The sequence below is a fragment of the Bactrocera neohumeralis genome, unplaced genomic scaffold (genome assembly GCF_024586455.1).
Source record: "Bactrocera neohumeralis isolate Rockhampton unplaced genomic scaffold, APGP_CSIRO_Bneo_wtdbg2-racon-allhic-juicebox.fasta_v2 cluster09, whole genome shotgun sequence".
Lineage (NCBI taxonomy): Eukaryota > Metazoa > Arthropoda > Insecta > Diptera > Tephritidae > Bactrocera > Bactrocera neohumeralis.
The window spans coordinates 5,724,215-5,733,944 of NW_026089622.1; the positions used below are offsets into that span (position 1 = coordinate 5,724,215).

The window sequence follows — 9,730 nt, forward strand, 5'->3', positions numbered from 1 at the left end:
TCAGCCTTTATTTTCACGAGGACATCAATCATCTGGGCAGCGGCACCTTCCTAATTAAGGGACCGGACATTCCAGGTGCATGCCCTTAATTCGTAGTCCTTATTTCGTTTGCCATGGTCGTCATCAAAAGGGGGGTCTCTCATCCGAGGCTTATTGCTTCTTTTCATTGGGGGTGTTTTTTAACGTGGCGGGTCCCAAACCCAGCGCACAACCCCATGTGGGGGATGTTTTGCCTTCTCTCTCTTGCTCGCCTTCAAACGGATGTTCTTAGGCTACCCAGAGGATACTTGGTCAAAGACCGGAAGTCGTGAGCTGCTTAAGTCATATGTAAAAGAATCGTTTCTGGCCACTCCCAAGTGAATGACGATCAGAGAACACATGACTCCATCTTCCAAAGATCAAAGATCATACGTAGACTAATAATGTAGTCCTTTGCGATGCCATTGAAAAAGAACTCCCGTGTTCGGACTTACAGATTGGCGAATCGCTTTGTAACCAATACATAATTACACAGACGCTTAACTTCAATACCCGCCAGTTCGGTAGGATGTCCGAAGGTATGCGCCCCCAAGTGTCTAAGTCTTGACCTCCCAAACGCGGACAGTCAAGCAGGAAGTGCTGGCTTGTTTCTTCCGCATCTTCTTCCAAACAGCTTCTACAGTCGGCATCCGGTAAGATACCTATTTTTACCGTATGTATGTCAATAGGACAGTGGCCTGTCAAGAGTGCCACTACTAATGAGAGGTTAGCCTTACTGAGGGCTAAGAGATCAATGGATCTCCTGAGATCTATCTTGGGCCAAAAGGCTTTTGCAACCGCACAAGTACCGATGCTGGCCCGGCGTTGGACAGGCATCCGCGTGACCCAGCTATCAAATAGTAGAACCCAAGAGGATACAGGAGCACCGATCCGTTCCCTTTCTACCGATAATGATTCTGGAGCGCCCTTCCTTGCTAACTCATCAGCTTTGCAGTTACCTGCAATTCCGCTGTAGCCCGGCATCCATAGACATTCTTCGACCAACCCTGAATGCTCTGTGAATGAGTTCAAGGCTAGTATTGCCGCTCTGCTATCTGAGTGAATGGTCACTTCTCTGAAGATGGATGCACTCCGTAGCAGCAAATCTGCTGCTACCTTGATGGCTGCGACCTCAGCCGGGAATACATTGCAGTAGTCGGGAAGCCTGAAACAGGAAAATATGGAGAGCTCCCGACAGGAGACCCCTCCACCGACCTTCCCCTAAGCTTTGACCCATCCGTGAAGACTCTTGCTGCCCCTCTCCTCCACCGGCTTCTTCCCACCCATATCTCTCTCGCCGGTATATGGACAGAGAAGGAGCCGCCAGAGTTCGATAAGGCGACTCCATGATCCAGATGATCCGGTATGCAGACAAAGTTTGTGAGGATATTCGAATGTTGCTTTAAGAATCCAGATCTTATATTTTCTGCTGAATAAAACCATTTCCGTTTTATTTGGGTTAATGGCGAGTCCACTTCCGACCGCCCATTTTGTTACAACGCTGAGATATACCTGCGTCAAGTCGTACACGGTGCTTAGAGACAGAAGCTCTTCCACGAGATCTTCTTAGCCTTTCTTAACTCGGACTTGTATATTGAAAGTCCTGTTTTATACAAAGCCCAGTCGTCAGATAACCCACTTCTGCTCACTTCTATTATTGGTATCCGAGCTATCCCAGATTTGGTGTCGCGAGATAGCATCGGAACCGATGATGATGCCGGTACTAGTTTTAGACGCGTCGGTTAAGGTTCTCCTCAGCATTAAGCCAGAAATCTCCGGTGTCACACTCCAGTTTCGCTGTCACTACGTCAGCGTTGCTGAAATTAGGTGAAAGAAATAACGTTAATTCATTCCTTACCAACAGACGAAGCAATAGATTGGCGGAGGCCGCCTTCGCATGCTGGAGGTTAATCTGGAGGAATTTCATCCTTCAGACTTTCCTCCAAGAGCGCTAGTTTAGCGCCTAAGTCGTGATCGACCCGCATCTCCTCAAACAGTTGTTCGAGGCTGAAGGCGGAGTCGCCGATCGACGAACCGCCCCCAGAATTCGCCACGTCCGAGTGATTCGGGTCGATTTCCATGGTCGTTTGACCGTCAGCGCCCTCTGTCACATCCACCGCAGCCGCAGCTTGGGTGCCATCAGCTGTGGCATCTGATGGAAGTACTTTCAGCACCACCATTTCAAAACCGAAGCTTATGGCTCCCTATGTTTTGCTGAGAGGACCGATGGATTCCGCGTTTAGCATTATCAGCGCTTGCCGATATGGTTCATCGGTTCTCTCTAGCCTTAAAACTTTCCAGTCCTGCGTTGGAAGTAAGGGATTGCAATATCTGAGGATTTCTTCAATCTCACTTGCAGTGGAAGGTTCGGACGGCAGCCAAACGCGAGCCCTAGGACGAAGAGGAAGATCCGCTTTGGCCACGGCCTCCAGTCTGGCTACCTTCCAAACCTCCCCCACCAGAGATACTGCCTTCTTATATAAGATGGCCGATCTCTTTTCAGCACAACTTGTGAGCTTTTGCACCCCTGGTGCCAACGGGCACTCACACATTTTGGGGGTGGCCCAGGGTTTTCCTTGACCACCCTCAGGAAGAGCGACGAGACAGCCTCCGCTACCCTCTTCCATTCATCATGGGAGATGGCACCGTCCTCCCTACTGCGATCGAGCACCTTAAGTACTATAGCACCAGCGCCTTCAGCCATTTCGGTAAAGGTTGGCGCCTTTCCCGGTAGCGGTTTCTTACCAAGGGATGTTTCTCCCTCGTGCGACCTCTGCCGCTTGACCGCCGGTTCTGTTCTGCTAGCTTCCGGTCCTGCCCTATCGTCCTCGCTCAGCACCTTCTTGGCCTACCCGAGTGTACAAGCATGTTGCTCAGATAGCTGACCAACATGCTTGTCACCGTAGCGTTCCATGATCTTGGCCGTCAATCGGCGGTCTGGCTTTAGCTTTTTCGCTAAAGCTGCTTTGCTTCTACCCCCCGTGGATCCTTTCATAACTCCAGCAGAGGTTGCTCTGCTTGTGCTGGCGATTCCGCCGTGTATGAAAGATCCACCCTTGCCGACGGGTTTGCGCCGGCTTCTCCCATTCTGCTACCTGAAGAGATGCCAACTGGAGTCTTTGTCTAGTTGCTGCAGTTGCCCAGCGACGGTTTCGTCGCCATAGGAGCAGCAGCCCCACCTGGGTTGGATCTAGGTGGCGATTTCGACTGCCCTTCACCGCCCTTCGTCGTCTTTCCGTCGTTGTTGTTGTTTGTATTATTGTCCATTCAAAAAGGGTCCGCACTCAGAGCCGCTATCCCCGAAAAGGTAGTCGCCTTAATGGTCCCTAGGTTATCTCAGTGACGAGGCCAAGGCGAGGGTTGACGTATGCCCTTATGAGGCAATACGTTCAGAGCCGACCAGCGCAAGGAAGGAGTCATCTCAACATACACCTACCACGTCAACTTAACGACGACGGGAGGGGAACGTACTCTGAGGCCTGCCAGGGTTTTAACGGGACGGGGGCGGTTGCGACATTAGCCCGACAGCCATTTCTGATGAGGGTCACCTCATCACACTCAGGTGCCAGAATTCCGCCACCACCAGCCCAGGGTTGTATCAAATCCAAATAAATGTTTCTCAAAAAAACCAGTCCAAAGCCAAAGGTCGTCCAAGGAGTTGTAAGGCCGTGAAGACCGCAGGTCATTTAGCGTTACCCAGGATGCACCAGCTTGGAGGCGACCTGCCCTACATCCCTATATTCAACTTACATATCTGCTTTCTTCGTCCAACTATTCTGCTTCTTCCTGCAGCTTTCGCAACTTTTCAATTATTTTGCTTTCCTCGTTAAAATTTTCTGCTTCTTCTTTCAACTTCTCTATTCAACTTCTCCGTTTCTTCCTTCGCCTTATTCAACTTTTTCAACTTCTCTGCTTCAAACTTCATATTACTCAACTTACTTGTAAAAGTATTTTGTGTTCTCTTATACTTGAAGCAGCGAATTCAAGTATTCTCTATGACTAATGATCTTTTCAGAATTTTAGAAATAAATGTTTGCAAATTAAGAAATTTGTAGAGATGAATGTGTTAAATGAAAAAAAAAAACTATCAGAGAACGTTGGGGGGAAGATTTCATTATAATTTTGTGTTTTGAGATAATTTCCTGCCGAGTTCTGCTGACCACCGCAAATTGTTTTGTTTTTTCAAAACGTTTTGGGGGAAGCTCTGTTACCGGCTTATGCTTCAATATTCCTGCATAAAAAAATTACAAAAGGTCCGAATGAAATTGCTCAATCCATACTTAAGAAATAAATTCCGAAAAAAGTTTTTTATACCCTGAACAGGGTATATTTAGTTTGTGACGATGTTTGTAACACCCAGAAAGAAGCGTCGGAGACCCTATAAAGTATATATATAAATGATCAATATCATGAGCTGTCCGTCTTTCTGTCTGTACATATACGAACTAGTCCCTCAGTTTTTAAGATATCCTTTTAAAATTTTGCAAACGTCATTTTCTCTTCAAGAAGCTGCTCCTTTGTCGGCCGATATCGGACCACTATAACATATAGCTGCCATATAAACTGAACGATCGGAATCAAGTACTTGTATGGAAAACTTTCACATTTGACAATGTATCTTCGCCAAATTTGGTATAGATTATTTTCTAAGGCAACAATGTAATCTCCGAAGAAATTGGTCAGATCGGTTAACTATAGCATATATCTACCATACAAACTGAACGATCGGAATCAAGTTCTTGTATGGACAACTTTCTCATTTGACAATATTTCTTCACCAAATTTGGTATAGATTATTTTCTAAGGCAACAATGTAATCTCCGAAGAAATTGGTCAGATCGGTGAACTATAGCATATATCTATCATACAAACTGAACGACCGAAATCAAGTTCTTGTATGGAAAACTTTCACATTTGACAATGTATCTTCACCAAATTTGGTATAGATTATTTTCTAAGGCAACAATGTAATCTCCGAAGAAATTGGTCAGATCGGTGAACTATAGCATATATCTATCATACAAACTGAACGACCGGAATCAAGTTCTTGTATGGAAAACTTTCACATTTGACAGTGTATCTTCACCAAATTTGGTGTAGATTATTTTCTAAGGCAACAATGTAATCTCCGAAAAAATTGTTCAGATCGGATTACTATAGCATATAGCTTCATTACAAATTGAACACATAGTTAGTAAAAGAAATGCACCTGCGAAGGGTATATTAGCTTCGGTGCAGCCGAAGATAACGTTTTTTCTTGTTTTACCTTAAAAACCAAACTCTTAAATACGCTTTCTTAATCTTTTTTAAATACGATCATTTTGTCCACGGTTTCTTATTTTAGCCTTTGGGTATTCAGACCAGCCTTGTTAATTCGTTAGTCGTTATTTGGTAGTTTTTTACATGTATTTTGTTTTTGTAAAATTAACAGACTATCGTTCTACCGAGTAACGAACTATCCATCTGACAAGCTTGTTAATTGTTTCGTTATTCGGTAATATCACATCAGCTGTTCTCCTGCTCCTCTGCACATCAATTTAAAGAACTTATCAGTAATAAATTTGATTTGCTCCAAATAATTTTTAATTAAATGAGTGACAATTTTTGATTTTGCACTTTGTTGAGGCATTTTTACTCTTTAATAAAATTGAATCAGCTGATTCGGAATAAAATTTATCATACTACAGAGGTAGAACAAAAAGTATGTTCACAGTTAAGCCTTTTAACGAAGTATCAACTAACGAATTACCTAATTAACAGGCTTCGGTCTGAATACCCCTATTGTTATTTTTCACTAGTCGACACTTTAAATATGGTCGTGTATTGTCTTGTGTTTGACTACGCCGACAATTACAAAAACGGACGGACTTATAGCGTTTGACGACTCTATTTTTACACTTGCAGTACGTGTAACTTTAAAATTTTTTTCACGATTCAACTTGTGAGGGCATTCGTGTTTATTGAAGTTAGCGTTTATTTAAACAAAAGTGTTTTTAGACAAAAGTTTATTTACTAAAATTTATTTTAAAAGTAGTTTATTTTACAAAAAGTAGATTTTTAGAAAAGTTTATTTCAATTTGCTCAGTGCTCGTCCGCGTTTCGACTAACTGTGTCTTTTTTAAACGTCTCCGCTACTCGCTGTCTTTTTAAAGTTAGTGTTGCATGTCACTGTCTGTACGTACATACTTATGAACATGTATTTACAAATTTAGGAATCGATATCACAAGTTAATGAAAATATCAACTTATCATTCTCAAGCTTATTTATCTTTTTCACGTTATTTTATTTTTCATAAAGCCATAACTTCAGTGCGCTTAAAAAAATTTCACAATCTTGTAAATAAGTTCAAAGCCGATTTATTTGTAACTTGTATATACACTTTCGATATCGCAATCAGATGAAAACATCAGCTTCGCATATGCAGGCTAATTAAAATTTTACAATCTTATATTTATGTGCAAAGTCGTTTTCTTGTAACTTGTATTTACACATTTAGCAATTGATATCGCAATCAGATGAAAACACCAATTCACAGTGTTTAGCCAATTGTCCTTTTTCATGTTACTGGTGTTTTCATAACGCCACAGCGATTGCGCCTTTGAAAATTAGAGAGTATTTATATTTAGTTTCAAAGTCGATTTTCTTTTAACTTATAAAAGTTAAGGTACACCTGTTGTCAAACACGAGGGTTAATAAAAACTGATCCAAAGGTTAATTCAATAGTCTGAGGAAATCGTATTCTTGCACTCAATTTTATACTAAAGTGCTCAATATGTGCGGTATGTGCTGGGCGATCGCTGACTGGCTAGCATACCAATAAACAACAAGACCCGCATAGCTCGGTTTTCTTGCCAAGATCTGCAGCTCGAAAGAACAACAAAAAAGCGTTTCTCCGTGGAACAAAAAAACAAGTCAGGTCAGGTCGAAGTCAAATGATAAACATTCATTAAGCAATAGGTAATAAAACGAGTAACATATTTAGTTATGAAGGTAATAAAAGGGGTTTTTACTAATTGTGGCCCAACATGCTTCACTTCTTAAAAATTTCTAACAACTGAACTAACATCAAGGATATTAAAGAAGACCACTTATCCTGCAGAAAAGAACTGCTTACCCTAAGGACAGGATTAATAAATATATTTAAATTCTCAGGAAAACTTGTGTCTGTAAGTAATAATTCAAAATCACAAACTGTAATAGATTTGAAAAGAAAAACTTATAGTAAAAAAAAAATTAAAAAAAAGCCCATGAAACGTGTGAAAAATAATAAAAATTATTTATTTTAAGCAATAAGGTTTTAACTTTCTTAAAAAGTCTTAAAGAAGAATAACGTAAATGCCAGTAATAAAGTTCTTCCAGAACCTTTCGTTCAATAAGTTCAGTAGTTTGTGAATAAATATAATTAATTAATGATCAAATCGAAAGTTATTTTTGATTTATGCTTTGCGTGTTTTTCGAATCGATAATTTTTTTCTATAAGTTGGTAGTACTGTTAGTGACATCTATACCAAATTTCACGTCAAAATATTTTTTAGTATTTGAGATACGCGTCGTTTTGTGAGGCTCTAAAAGTGAATTCTTCGATTCTTTACTATGTCTGAATTGATTGAACAAAGAAGTGCGATAATGCACCATCTCATACTGCATTGGTTATTCGTAATCATTTCGCCACATTTTCAACCAATATCGTGCCACAACTACCGCCTGATTTATCTTCGTATAACTTCATCAAATTCACATGACCACTCCGAGGACACCGGTTTGACTCAATTGAGGATATAAAAGCTGAATCGAAAAAGGCGTGATGGCCATCACGACGGAGGATTTTTTCAAGTGCTATGATGACCGGAAAATTCGTTGGCATAAGTGTATTGCAGCGGGAGGGGATTACTTTGAAGGAAATGAAATGGACAAAATTCACCTTTCAGTTTGATCACAGTAGTATGGAAGTTACCGGTCGCAGTCGCTGAGGAAGAGTAAAGATAACTTAAATTTTCGTATTCAACTGAATCCGATTGGTTTATTGAAGTCGGCTTTTTGTATTATAATTGCTTGTATATCATATATTGTCTTATATAATACAAAATATATTTTAGCTTACATTGCTAAATTTACAATTTTCGGTTATAGATTTTATTTACTTATTTATTTTGTCTCGATCACTTTCGTTCGCAATAACGGCGTTATTGCTGACAGTGCTAACTTCCCCCTTCCGAAGTATCAGCGTCGCACTGATAAAGTAATTTCAGGGCAACTTTGGCTAATTGGTGGAATATCTATTATTGGAGGAATAAATTGAAAATTTATTTATGAAACTTTACAATAAAGGTGCCATTCAGGGTTTGTCTTACATTGTTTAACGTTAAGTTTCTTTTAAATTTAGACACAAATAGTGTTCTTTCTACGTTCTAAGGTGCGTTCCAAAGTAAACGGGAATTTTTGAATCTAGCGCCTCCTGGTGGCCATCTATATGTCGACTGGTGCGTTAGAATCTGCTATCTCTATCGATTGTCCAGTGAGAATTTCATGGCATTCATCGATTGAAAGTGAAGTTATTGAGTTTTAAATGTGAGTATGTTTGTGTTATCGGTGCGAAAATCAGCTTCGAACAAAGAGCCAACATTAAATTTTGTTTAAAAATTGGTAAAAATTTTAACGAAACGCTCATATTGATGAAAGAAGTTTATGGCGATGATTGTCTATCCCGTAGCAGAGTGAACGAATTATTTCAACGTTTTCAAAGTGGTCGTAAGGACATAAATGACGATCAACATGTGGGAAAATCAAAATCGGTGATCACATCTCCAAAACATCGATTAATCGCATTTTGACCGAATATTTGGGATTTACGAAAGGTGTGTGCACGGTTTGTTCCACACAAATTGACTGACGACCAAAAATTGCTCAGAATCCAACATTCGAAGGACAATTATTTGACAAAAAATCACATTTGAACCATTACCCACTCCCCGTATTCTCCTGATATGGCACCGTGTGACTTCTTCTTTTTCGGAAAAATGCATTTGCGCATGAAAAAAAAGCGTTATGCAGACGTAGAGGCCATTCAAACGACTTGCACCGACATACTGGCGGCCATACCGGCCAACGAGCTAAAACACTCGTTCGACATGCTTTTGGACCGTGCAAAAAGCGGTATTGAAGCAGAAGGAGACTATTTTGAATACGATAAATTGATTTTGCCAAAAAAACCATTTTTTCTGTTTATTTTTTCAAAAGTCCTGATTACTTTGGAACACACCTTGTATTATAGGGTTATTCTGAACTTGATATTCACATTCTGCTTTTGTTCCCATGAGAATTTGATCAAGCACTTTTCTTTAATGTCGAATTTCTTTTCTTGTGAAATCACGAGGTTGTTAAATGGAAGAAAGATTTGTTTGTTGCTTTTTAATGTTGATCGGATAATATTGTTATATGGAGTATCCTCGGTTTTTGGTAAAGATATGACGTATAAAAGAAGTGAGTTATTAAATAATGTTTGTCAATATTTTGTTATAGTTTTTTTTCTATATTTCTCCATTTATTGGATCTGCTTGGTAAAGACTAACAAGAAGTATTCAAATCTTAAATTTATTTAAATCTAAAGAAGTTCAAGAATGTCGTTGAGCTTTTTTGTTAGAACTCTAGTAGGTTGCTCTCTAGTAGGTTGGCAGATCACTTCGTTTTAGACGTGCTTAATTGAACGAATTT

At 40.2% G+C, this 9,730-nt stretch overlaps 1 pseudogene; it reads right to left on the reverse strand.

The window, feature by feature from the left end:
• Positions 1-1,925: 1,925 nt before the first annotated feature.
• On the reverse strand, positions 1,926-2,570 carry LOC126764425 (uncharacterized; annotated as a pseudogene).
• Between the last annotated feature and the right edge of the window lie 7,160 nt (positions 2,571-9,730).